This window comes from Toxorhynchites rutilus, chromosome 2, assembly GCF_029784135.1.
Source record: "Toxorhynchites rutilus septentrionalis strain SRP chromosome 2, ASM2978413v1, whole genome shotgun sequence".
In the NCBI taxonomy this organism is placed as follows: domain Eukaryota; kingdom Metazoa; phylum Arthropoda; class Insecta; order Diptera; family Culicidae; genus Toxorhynchites; species Toxorhynchites rutilus.
Genome location: NC_073745.1, coordinates 102,482,623 through 102,496,274, shown reverse-complemented (window position 1 = coordinate 102,496,274; position 13,652 = coordinate 102,482,623). Strand labels below are relative to the sequence as shown.

Genomic DNA, 13,652 nt, shown 5'->3' with positions numbered 1-13,652 from the left:
CAACAGTCATCAAACGCAACCAAATCAGCGGTCAGCAGAATTCGGCCACAACATCAAGGGCAACGATAAAGACATTGCATAAATAAACAAACTTCAACCAGCCGGAGGATGAATAATGACGATCGACAAAATAAACAAGGAATATCGTACGATAGTTGGAATTTGCTAGCTCAGGATAAATATTAATAAAAAGGGATAGAATTGAGGAGGAGAGCTCAGTCTAAGATAAAATTTGAAATCAAAAGGTTTTATGTTAAGTTCGTAGTGTTGTAAAGTTTGAGGAGAAATAAAATTGTTTTTTTATGAAATTCATATAACCAAAGTGTTAATTGGCGCAGTCGGTAGTCGTCGCGAGTGGTTAAGTTAGTGAAACCTATGTGAATGGACATCACACCGGAATTCACGAAGCGAAGCTGAAAGTGTTAAACGTTGAAATCTAACTGAACATTAGAGTGACTAGTTTTAACATCGGAAGTGCCACGGACGACGAATCTACAAATCCCGAAGGAAACCCCAAAGGACATGGGACTTTTTCCTTTTATATTGTAAGTATCCTTAAAGAACTAGTGTTAAGCTGAAAGCTAAAAGTGTTGATAACTAACGAATAAAAAGTGAGCTTTGTAATATTAAATAAGTTAATTTTGTGTTGTGAAAAAGCACAAATACTTTAAATACTAGATACAGTTTTGCGAAACTCAGTGAGTGTGTTATTTTATTAATTTTTTAACTTCAAAATGTCTACTCCTCCTCCAAGTCCAAATACAATGGATGAAGAACAAAGACGTGCAAACGAAACGGCAGTAATGTTTAACAACGCCGACAAAATATTGAAATCTATGCAAACACCCCAAACCATAAAAGATTTGCCAACTTTTACGGGCAATCCGATTAAACTACACGCTTTTATTCGTGCTGTAGACAATTTAATTCCATTTCTTCAAACAATGGAGAACACACCTTTTTATGATATATGGATTCAATCCATTCGAACTAAAATTACAGGAGAAGCTGATCAAATACTTGAAATATATGGGACACCTTTGAATTGGGACGACATCAAAACCAATCTCATTACATATTATAGTGATAAAAGAGATCCAGTAACACTAACGAGAGAAATGTTTCAGTTACAGCAGATTGGGACCATTGAAGACTTTTATGGGAAGGTACAAAATGTACTATCACATCTAATTAATCATGTGAACATTGAAATTCAAGATAATCGCATAAAAAAGATCGCATTGAAACATATAAAGATAATGTATTACAAGTATTTTTAGCTGGAATAAGAGAGCCGATTGGAAGCAATGTAAGGGCTAGACAACCTAAATCATTAAAACAAGCCTTCGATGCAAGCATTGAAGAGCAAAATTTCCAACAAAAAACAGGACTATTCAGAAATATGACTCCTCCCCGTCCTCCTAAATCACCATTCGTTTTTCAAAACAATTTTCCTTCCAGAAATCATCCAAATAATTTAAATTTTTATCCAGCAGTTCCACAAATTACTCATAATTTCTATAGACCACCTCTCCAACAAAATCATTTCCCTACTCCGCAGAGGATGCATCCAAGAACCCCAAGTTATAACCCATTTGATAACTATAGACCGCAACAAAATTACATTCCAAACATCCCTCGACTCCCAGTGCCTAACAAAAATGTATTTGCTCCAAAACCATTTTCATCACCCCAACCAAAACCTGAACCAATGGAAATTGATAACTCTATTCGAACTAATCGCATAAATTATATGAACAGACGTCCTATCTTGCAAAATAACCCACAGTTTCATATAGAAGAATCACAAGCTACAGGAGATTATTATGAACACTCTTATAATCCCTATTATTATTATCCAATCGATCAATGTTATAATCCCAATAGAGACTATGAACAACTTGTTGACCGAACAACCTGAATTAAAATCGCTTGATTCAAAACCACTTGAAGAAAACAATGAAGTATCAGATCATCGAAATTTTCAGATAGTCCTCGGGACAAAACCCAAAACATGAATTTTATCCCTTATCTAAGACGTCAGACTAATAAAGGATTCGATTTAAAACTATTAATCGATACAGGTGCTAATAAAAATTATTTGAGCCCTAGAGTGGTCAAAACACCAAGCAAACTAACAACTCTAGCAATCATTTCAAACATCGCAGGCAAACATTTGATCGACAGTTTCGTAAAATTTAATCCGTTTCCTGAGATTACTCAAAAACATTTTGTTTTCCATGTATTTGAATTTCATAAATTTTTCGATGGCCTCATTGGCTACGAGACACTACATGAACTAGGTGCAGTCATTGATACAAGGAATAATGTTTTAAAAATTGCAGGAGAAACATTCAAATTATATAAAAAATACCCTGAAATAATTTCAAAAGAAATACCAAGTCAATCAATTTCGAATATAGAAATTCTAGTTTCAATAGAAAATGGAGATTTTTTTAATAGAACATGATCTTGACATTTTATCAAAATTAACCATTTGCTCTGGATTATACCAAGCCCAAAATCACAAAGCTTTCATAGCAATCGAGAATAAATCGAAAACATCCCAATTACTCAGTTTGGATTCCCCATTTGAAGTAGAATGTAACAATTTCGAACAATGTGAAGCATACCAAGAAATAAATAATTCTGATATTTTTACCAACAGTAAAAGATATAGAAAATTAATCGATCAACTAAGATTAGATCATCTGAATTCTGAAGAAAAACCTAGTTTACTTAAAGTAATTAATGAATATCAATCAGTGTTCCATCTCGAAGGCGAACCACTTTCCAATACCACAGAAATGAAACATTCAATTTATACGAAAGATGAATTACCTGTTTATCAGAAAAGTTACCGTTATCCACATTGCCATAAAGAAGAAGTTTCTAACCAAATTCAAAAAATGTTGAATGAAGGCATTATTAGACCTTCCAACTCTCCTTGGAATTCTCCGATTTGGGTTGTACCCAAGAAAAAAGATGCTTCAAGTCAACAAAAATGGAGAATTGTTGTGGATTATAGAAAATTAAACTCAAAAACTATAGACGACAAGTTTCCAATTCCAAACATAACTGACATTCTTGACAAATTAGGTAGAAGCACCTATTTTACTACATTAGATCTTGCCTCTGGTTTTCACCAGATTGGAATGAATGCGAAGGACATTGAAAAAACTGCTTTTTCAACTGACGACGGACATTACGAATATTTGCGGATGCCATTCGGACTTAAGAATGCCCCAGCAACGTTTCAAAGACTTATGAACTCTGTGCTTAGAGGTCTAGTTGGCACGATATGTCTTGTCTATATGGACGACATAATCATTTTTAGCACAGGTCTACAAGAACACTACAATAACCTAAGTAGACTTTTAAATGCACTTGAAAAAGCAAATTTAAAGGTACAATTAGATAAAAGTGATTTTTTACAAAAACAGGTTTCGTTCCTAGGACACATTGTTGATGAAGAAGGAGTAAAACCTAATCCAGAAAAAATAATGCTATAATAAATTGGCCAGTTCCAATAACAGAAAAAGATATAAAATCATTCTTAGGAACATTGGGTTATTATAGAAGATTTATCAAAGACTTTAGTCGTTTAACGAAGCCTTTATCAAAATGTTTAAGAAAAGGCGAAAAAATTATTCATACAGAGCAATTTTTAGAATCTTTCGAAAAATGTAAACAAATATTGACCTTCTGTACTGCAATACCCTGATTTCAATAAAACATTCAACTTCACGACAGACGCATCAAAATATGCTATTGGCGCAGTTCTATCACAAGGGCCAATAGGAAAAGATAGACCTGTTGCTTTTGCTTCGAGAACATTAAACAAAAGCGAAGAAAAATATTCAACAATAGAAAAAGAATTACTAGCCATTTATTGGGCAACAAAATACTTTCGACCTTACCTTTTTGGTAAAAAAATCACTTTATTCACAGATCATAAACCATTAACAGGTGCCATGAATCTGAAAGATCCATCAACTAAAATAGCTAAATGGATGATCGCTTTGATGGATTACTCCTACGACATTCAATATAAAGCCGGTAAACTAAATAGTGTTACAGACGGATTATCACGCATTCCTCTAGAAGCTAATTTGCATGAAGAAGAAATACAAGAAAATAGTGGAGACGAAACATCCTGTGCAGCTACACAGCACTCAGCTGACACAGATGACACAGAGTACATTTCATGTACAGAAAAACCTGTGAATTCTTTTTCTAATCAAATTATTCTAAAAATCGGTCAAAATGAAGAAGAAAAATTTGAACAAATTTTCCCAAAAGTATTCCGGCATACAATAACCAAACTTACATTTGGTGTTCCTCTACTGATAAGAATTTTCAAAACAAAAATTGACTTCTCTCGTACAAACTGTATTTATTGCCCAGAAAGATTGATAAACACTGTTCAAATCGTATATAAAAATTATTTTAGTAGAGTGAAAACATTCAAAATTTTCATTTCTCAGAAAATACTGGTTGACTTAAGAGATTCTGAAGAACAAAATGAAGTAATTGAAACAGTTCATTCCAGAGCTCATAGAGGAATTGAAGAAAATCTTGCTGAAATAAAAAGAAACTATTATTTTCCTAATATGAAAAAGACACTTCGACGATTCATTTTAATTTGCGAAATATGCCAAAAAGCTAAATATGAGCGACACCCATATAAAATAATTTACGCACAAACACCTATACCCAAAAAACCTATGGACATTCTTCATGTAGACATTTTTATTTCTCAACCTAACATTTTCATAACAGCTGTCGATAAATTGTCGAAATTCGGTATGTTATTCCCAATAAAATCACGATCAATACCAGATGTCAAGGGAGGTATCATAAAACTAATAACAACATACGGATGTCCAAAACTAATTGTGTGTGACAATGAACCTTCACTAAAGTCTGCAGAAATAAGAGGTATGCTCTTAGATCTCGGCACAAATATGTATTTCACAGCATCAAATAAAAGTGAAATGAACGGAACTGTTGAAAGATTTCATTCAACATTAAGCGAAATATACCGGTGTATCCAGGACAAGTATGATAATGTTAGCAAAAAAGAAATATTTAAAATTTCTCTGGCTCACTACAATAAGACAATTCATTCCAGCACAAATTTAAAACCTGTTGAAATATTTTTCGGCATCAAGGAAGGAGTCGAAAGACCATTAAATATTGACGACATTATTAGCAATAGAAATAAAATTTATGACGAAGCGATTACTCGCCTCAAAGAAAAACAAAAAAGAGATAATGAGTATCATAATAAAAATCGAGAAACTGAACCGAGTCTCTGCCCTAATGACACAGTATATGTTGCTAGACAAGGTATTAAGAGCAAAACAAAATATCCGTTTAAAATAAATACAGTTTCCAGGGACAGGACAAAGACATTCGAAGACACAAGAAACAGAAAACTACACAAATCCAAAATAAAAAGACTCAGACAAACATAGAGACACGACCTATATTTATGTGAATTTAACTATTTAAAATTAGAAAATAAGGTTAAAATTTATTTACTCTTAATAATACAGTTTCTTTTTAGGTTCACTGGAGCGAGCGCAAGGATTTCTGCAGGATTTCCAAAGAATAAAACAGATTTGAATAACCAAATTATTATCTCGTTTTAGGTACATTCAGATGACAATGGCAACAATATCTATTACGGACCTATCAAGACACTCGGGAATAATAGCATTCAAGGAGAGAGAGGCGAAAATAGTGACAACTTCTCACCTGCACATCCACGGAATAGACGTAGAGAAATTTCAAAGTAACATAAAGATATTGCAAACTACTTTGAAGCTTCTCAAATTAAATGACTCAACTACTGAATACAATGACGTTCTAGACGCTCGAATGACAAGCCTCTTAGAATCATATTACAGACTGAAACCAATAAAACGCTCCAAGCGAGGAATTTTGAACCCTTTAGGAAGCATAATTAAATCAATTACTGGAAATTTGGACAACAATGACCTGAACAACATAATGCAAACATTCGACCAGACAAGAAATAAAATAAATGAACTTGTTGGGAATAATGAGAGGCAAATAAAAATAAATCATGAATTTGAAAACAGAATCAACTTGATAATTGAACAAATAAACGATCAACAATCAAAAGTTCTCAGAAAGCTATCTAAATTTAATGATATTGATAACAATAACAGAGATATTCAAATTAAACAACACGTCCATGATACATTATTTAACATAGAGCTTTTAGATAGAAAAATAAGAGACATATTTGAATCTGTTCAATTCGCAAAAATCGGAATCTTATCAAAAGCTATTTTGAATGTTAATGAAACACACTTTGCTTTGGAAAAACTAGTAAGGCAAAATATAACAATATCTCATATAGATCAGATTTATGAATTTTTAGATATTGAAGTATTTCATAATAATTCAAAAATATTTTTTATCATTAAAATACCAATCTTTTCCCCAGGAGTTTATGATTATGTTAATTACGAAAGTATTACTAACAACAATCGTACGGTAATATCAAACTACTGCATCGCTATTACAAAAAAATCATCGTCATTTGTCATCAAACTACACTGCCCAATAATAGAAAATTACCGAATCTGTCAAAAACACTCCCTAATTGATATCACGAAAGATGGATGTATTCACAATATGCTTCAAGGACGTAACGCTTCTTGCCAATTCACCGATATTGAAGAACCTCTGCAAATAAAACAAATAAATACAAACACATTGCTAGTGAAAAATGCCATCCAACCAATAACAATTAACTCCAGCTGCGAATCAGCAGTCAGAACAGTGACAGGCACGATCCTCATAAGTTTTCAAGACTGTATAATTACTATCAATAATGAACAATATGATACAGAAAAGACAACAGGTTATGATGAAACAAGCCTTATTCCAACTATTGGAATAATTATCAATGAAACAACCATTCTGAAAAAACCTGATATTATTCAGCTACACAAATTAAACATTGAGAACCGAGAACATATCAATAAAGTCAAAAACAATCAAACAATGTTCAGAAATACTACTATTGGAGGATTTTCGTTACTTTTTATAATGTCGTGCAGCCTAGGAGTCTGGATAATTTTATCACTGAAAAAGAATGAACCAACAACAATTGAAGTAAATCTAGATAATAGAAAGCTATTACCAACATTGTCTCATTCTTACAAACCAGAAAATTCTCAAAACCAGAAGATTCGGGACGAATTAGGGGGGAGAAGTTATCAACACAAACTCCCAAAGCAGAGCCAAACAAGCATAAAGGGTTGGTTCTACAATCTTCCAAGCCAGCCTAGTCAGCCGATTAGCGGAATACACAGCATCAAGGTCAACACCATCAGCGATCGGGAAATCGCAAAGCGTAAACATTCTCACGTTCTACAGTCAACAGTCATCGAACGCAACCAAATCAGCGGTCAGCAGAATTCGGCCACAACATCAAGGGCAACGATAAAGACATTGCATAAATAAACAAACTTCAGCCAGCCGGAGGATGAATAATGACGATCGACAAAATAAACAAGGAATATCATACGATAGTTGGAATTTGCTAGCTCAGGATAAATATTAATAAAAAGGGATAGAATTGAGGAGGAGAGCTCAGTCTAAGATAAAATTTGAAATCAAAAGGTTTTATGTTAAGTTCGTAGTGTTGTAAAGTTTGAGGAGAAATAAAATTGTTTTTTTATGAAATTCATATAACCAAAGTGTTAATTTATATATATATATATATATATATATATATATATATATATATATATATATATATATTTATTGAATTCTACAATACGATGTAATAATTGTATGCTTGTAGTAAACGCAAAAGTCTTATTAGGTGCAAAATCCGCAATACAGATTCCAATACAGATTTTCTATTTTCTCTACAGATAAAAAGATTTTTTAACCTGGAAATACAGATTGCAATGTGGCAACATTGTCTATGTGTCCTGAGCAAACAAAACAACATTAACCCTCCTGTACTCGCGTGCAAAATCATAACACGTATACTCGCGCACGGTGTCACAGACCGAAAGTTGAACTTCTCTGTAATGTTGCCATTGTGTATTTTTCAGGCTCTATTGGCATTTATTTAAAGAAGAGGGTATGATTGAATGAAAAAACTCCAAAACATATGTTTTCTTCGTCTTTATTATGTTTTAATAGTCCTCTAATTCAGCCTCCTCAAAATAGAGTAATTTTTGATACTCCAACACAAATAACGAAATTCTAATTTTTCACTGTTATTAATTGAAGGTAAGCTACTGAATATAATTCATGGAAGTATAAAGAACTATAAAATAACATAAAAACGTTTTAATCGATTGTGGTTTCATTGGAGTAAGAATCAGAATATATCATAACTGCATGCTCAAAACAAACATATTTTTTACATTTCATGCAGTTGTTACGTGTTTTTCGGGTCTTTTATCGAAGAGAAGAATGTATAACGACTTTCTAGATAATTACTCGATGATAAAGGTTCTGGGATATAAAGTTTGCATATCCCTAATATTGTTTGTCTCTGTTTTCTTGGTAAACTAAGAATTCATGCCTTTTTTTAGATGGGGCATAAAAAGATGATGTAAAAGGATTTCTAGGAACTTCCTTTTTTTTCTTGTTTTCTTGTCGATATTGTCCATTACAAAAAAATATCCCCGAAACTGTAACTGTTAAAATTACCAGAAGCTACCGATTAGGTTATAGTTTACTGTTCACAATTCTTCCACAAGTGAAATTCTTTCACAAGTGTGTATATGTATGACCATTATATTTAGCGAATAACTATACGAAAGTCAAACATTTATATTTTTCTTTTGAACGTATGAATCTAACGACGAGTATATCGACGAATAGTTAATATATGGATCCGTTCAATCCAGTTACAAAAGGAACTGAAATCAAATAAGATTAGTCGGTAATGACCTTATGCATTATATTTAATAAATATTCCACGCCACTAACATTAATTTATACATTTAATTCAACAATATTCTAGAATATAAAAAAGGCAATTGTCCAAAAAAGTTACTCCTATACTCGCGTCGGTGTGTCAGACCGAAAGTGTTAAAAAAGTGACACACGTCCCCTTTGTACCAACACATACGATACGCTAAATGATGACGAACGACGAATAACGAAGCTAGAGAGAATCGCAAAGTCGTAGTGTTGATATTTTCTGAGAAATGAACGAATTATTGATTTCTCGGTCTGACAGATCAATGCGCGAGTATAGGAGTGTTAAAAAAACGGTTGGATAATATCTATGATATAGCCGCAAGGTTGGCGTAGGACTACCTTTGTCTTAGTAAGCATTTGTATTGTATTGATTTAATTATCGATTGAATAAAACAATTTTCGAATTCAATTGAATTCAACATTTTTGCTCTGTAAGTATAAAACATTTGAACAGTTGCCATGTGAGATCAATTCATGCATTGTAATAGACTATGTTTTTCGTTACAAGTAAATTTGATGACCGTCCTTTCACGTTTAATATGATGCCTAGGACTACCAAAATATGTGAACGGAAGAATTGTCAAACGATCATTGTATTTAACATTTCTCTCTGAAATTATTGCATTTCTTATGTTTACATAGTTCTCGAACCGCGAAAGTTCATTCACCTCTACTATCTGAAATGACGATTTTCCCAGGCTTCTCAGTTTAGAAGTACGTTTTAGGGAAACATATTCCGGTTTGCACAAAGACAAGCGAGTGTAGAAGTACTCGTAGCTTGCATATACGGTGACTCAAATCCGTAATCGTACTCCACCACGCAGATCCCTTTCCCTTCTTTTGAAAGTCGAAAACAAGCTTTCGGAACATTCTATTTAGATGTAGTTATAGTGTCATAAGGTTTGCTATCTGTTTTCAGAATAATGGTTTTTATTTCTCTACAAATGGCGAATGTATGAAAATTGATTCAAACTCATAATCGTACGCTGGTTGAAATCTCTACTCGATTTCAAAGAGGTTGGTCAATTTTCGAATTCCATCATTAATATGGTGTCCCTTGTTCATTGCAACTATATTTAGCTGCCTTTGCTTTATCTATGAGTTTTTTTGGTATATTCTGAAGGAATAGCCATCATTTTTTTCATCAAGTGGTTTTTAAAATCGTTATTTTTAGAAATTTAATGGTTTCTAAATTTCCTACACAGATACCTTCCAAAGTTTTTAACTGGGATTGATGTCGGAAGAATGTAAAGGAATATCAATAACTTTTGAGTAATTGTAATATAACCTTGTGAGAACTTTATATGTCTTGAGCTGTGGGTCATTGTCTTGGCAAAACTTGAATAATCGATTCCATCTCATTTTGTTGACACTTTGCTTCACATTTTCCTTCAGAATGTTCAGGTAAACCTTGAAACAAAATGTGATGGAATCGAGGATTCAAGTTTTGCCAGGACAAAAGTTCCTGACTCAAGACGTATAAAGTTTGTACGTGGTTACACTACAGTTGCTCTAAAGTTATTGATATTTCTCCACAATCTTCCGACATGAATCCCAGTAAAAACTGAGGAAGTTATCTGTGTAGGAAATGGAATTCGAAAATTAACCAACGCCTTCGAAATCGAGTAGAGATTCCAACCAGCGTACGATTATGAGTTTGAGTCAATTTTCATACATTAGCACATACATTCGCCATTTGTAGAGGTATAAAAACCATTATTCTGAAAACAGATAGCAAACCTTTTAACTCTCATATGATACTATGACTTTATCTAAATATAATGTTCCGAAAGCTTGTTTTTGACTCTCAAAAGAAAGGAAAAGGGATCTGCAAGGTGGAGTACGAATACGTGTTTGAGTCATTGTATTTGCAATGCAGATTCCCCCAGGCATCTTTGTTTGTAGGATTGTGAAATCCGATCGAGTTCCTCTTTTCTGGCAGCACTGCCACCATGCTTCGACTGAAAGCGGAGTGAATGTGCAATCGCTCATGCGGGAACGAATAGCAAAGCAGATAAAATGTTAATATTCCAAACACAAACAGTGCACACCGAGAATAATCAACCGGAAGCCGGTTAGGATGAAACATTTTCTTCCGTTCCGTTGTGATCGAGCGCCGAGAAGCATAAAAACAACATTAAATGTGACAGAGAGAGTAGAAAACTAAGCCAATAATGACCAGATGGTGTTGATCAGTTCATATACTGGATATGAGGAGTGAGTTATTAACTCTAGTCTAGAGCTAAATGGGCTCGCTAGAAGCAACTCGTGTCAAATTGGCGTGCATTGTGCAATTCAAGGTGCTATCCGATGTCCTTCTCCCGTGAAAACAAACAAATCCGCGTACCATGTTCTTGATAAGGTTCTCCTGTTCAATCTCTAGATTGTTCTTCTTGCTCTGCAAAACTCGTGGCAGCGAAATTGAACCCATATTCTGATTTTTGATGCACTTATTTCTTTCCACAAATAACTGACCCAGCGATAAACACTGATGCTAAGAAAAATACAATCAACATTCACTTCGTAACAAGTTTCGTTACAGCCAACAGCACAGTAGTAACTTTACGCACAAAACCACTTACAAATGATGGTCACACTGCACTTTGAGACCTCCAAAAACAGCTGTGATCCGCCCATAAAACTATCAATTTGGCGATAGAAACCGTATATATCTGTGCGACGATATTTGCCACAGACGTTCACGCAAAAACCCATACAACTACGAACTCACAACACTTTTCCAGCTTTCCCGTCTAGAGATGATTCTCGCTCTTCTTCATAATATTCTCACACCACAAACATGCTTCACCCACCTAATACAAAACACGTTTTCTACGCACGCTTGCAGAGACGAACCAACAAGTCTGACACGACCGTACGCCTCGAGTGGACTGCCGGATGAAGAGAAAAAGTCTGAGCGGTCGGTGTGGAGTAATGTTGAATGAAATCTATCACTAGCCGTTGTAGCGTAGAGTGATAGTGGAATCAATCGGGAGAGTGAGAGAATGAGAGCGTGCCCAACAGCATCCACACAGTGCAAATGCAAGAAAGTGCATCCACGCGAAATACACACCCCTTTCGGCTGTCTCATTCATACAAACACACGGTGTATTTTGATAGAATTTTAACCTTTCTTAATGAATCATGAGAATAGCTCTAATTTCGCTGTATTCATTGTAAACGCACACAAACATCAACTCACAGAATTGCCGTACAACTTTTCGGATTCCAGTGTTCCACTTTAAACATAAAACCGAACTACATTTGGCAATAGCCGCTCATTTGCAATACCAAACACACGGGAGTTCTTGTTTCGTAAACATTCGGTGTGTCTCACTCAGAATTACACAAAAGCGAGCCTCGCCTCGCCTTGCGAGTCTATCCACTTCCACAATCAATGCCGCTATCCATGCTTACCTAGAACATCACATCACATCACATTTCTCGAAGAAACTATGAAGACGTACCACAGCACAGTTTTGTTCACTATATTAGAAAGATAGCGCTGATCTGAACGAGAACTATCGAATTTGCAAAATTTTGTAGGTACTGTTCCAGTAAGGAGGGACCGCCGCGAACAATACTAACACTAACACTAGCGCGATTGAGTAACTTGAACACCAACGGTGTCCATCTGGTGGTCATTACTAGCAGCTCACGTCAAAACATTCTCGCACGCAAAAAAACGCTCTCTGTTTCGGTACGTTTGTGTTGGAATAGATATGGAACTGTTCAATTTTGGCAGCAGTTGACAGCAGTATGGTGGGCCAATACGCTGTAAGGCCGATTACACATTATCCGGTTTCTGTCGGACCGGTTTCAAAAAGTGCCGCTGGGTTTGGACGGAAAACCGGACAACAATGTGAAAGAGACCTCGCGCTACAAAAAACCCTACATCTCTCACAAACACATACATGCATTTATTTATATGTGGATTTGACATTGCTTCAAATATTCCGGTTACATGCAGCTGACTGTAGACGGAAAATCTCAAACCCACAGCTGCTGCGGCAACCACAAGCGTTCTCATGTGTATGTTCCTTGGAGAGCACATAAGGCCGAATGTTGGAGTGTAGCACACCATGAGCATGATCAAAGTGAGACCAGGCCTCACGGACATTACGCACATCCTGCATCATAACGGCGTTCTTACCGTACCTATCGTGAATACTTCCGCCCCACTTCAGAATACGTTTATAAAAACTAACTTTAGTCCAGTTGCGGTTTACTCATTCATACGCATAATTATTTTGTTTCCAAGCATGCACGAATAGCATGATTTATTTCACACGTTCTGTTGCCACATATTTTTCCAACAGTCTCAGAAACACGGTTAAATCAAAGTGCAATTTGATGAACCAATAATAATAACATTCCGTAACAAGCTAGAGGCACTATTTATTTATATGTATAATGTGTTCACTTTCTGTGATTATTTAGGAATTTACCTACAAGAGAATGTATGCACATCCATTCGTTCTAGAGTGTTTTTTATTTCATTATTACAGTAAAAAATTTTACGATTAAAATAACATAATTCGTTCAAACACTATTCCATTGCTGCTTCCGCTGATCCTCGTCCAAGAACGCGCTCAACATATGCCGCAATTCCTCGAGCACGTAATCCTGGGGCAGGGGCAGCTTTTCGAGCTCAATTCACA

General features: G+C 34.9%; 1 protein-coding gene across 4 annotated transcripts in view; it reads right to left on the bottom strand.

Annotated features, from left to right (window-relative positions):
- The window catches only part of LOC129764678 (huntingtin-interacting protein 1), a 106,830-nt gene extending 94,266 nt beyond the window's left edge, over positions 1-12,564 (bottom strand). The window contains exon 1 of one of the 4 annotated variants that reach the window (XM_055764013.1): positions 12,409-12,564. The gene's annotated coding sequence lies outside the window, so the exon portion shown is untranslated. Of the gene's footprint in view, positions 1-11,338; positions 11,504-11,573; positions 11,768-11,804; positions 11,904-12,408 lie in introns of those variants that run through there. The other 3 variants (XM_055764016.1, XM_055764014.1, XM_055764015.1) reach the window with 3 other exon arrangements.
- Between the last annotated feature and the right edge of the window lie 1,088 nt (positions 12,565-13,652).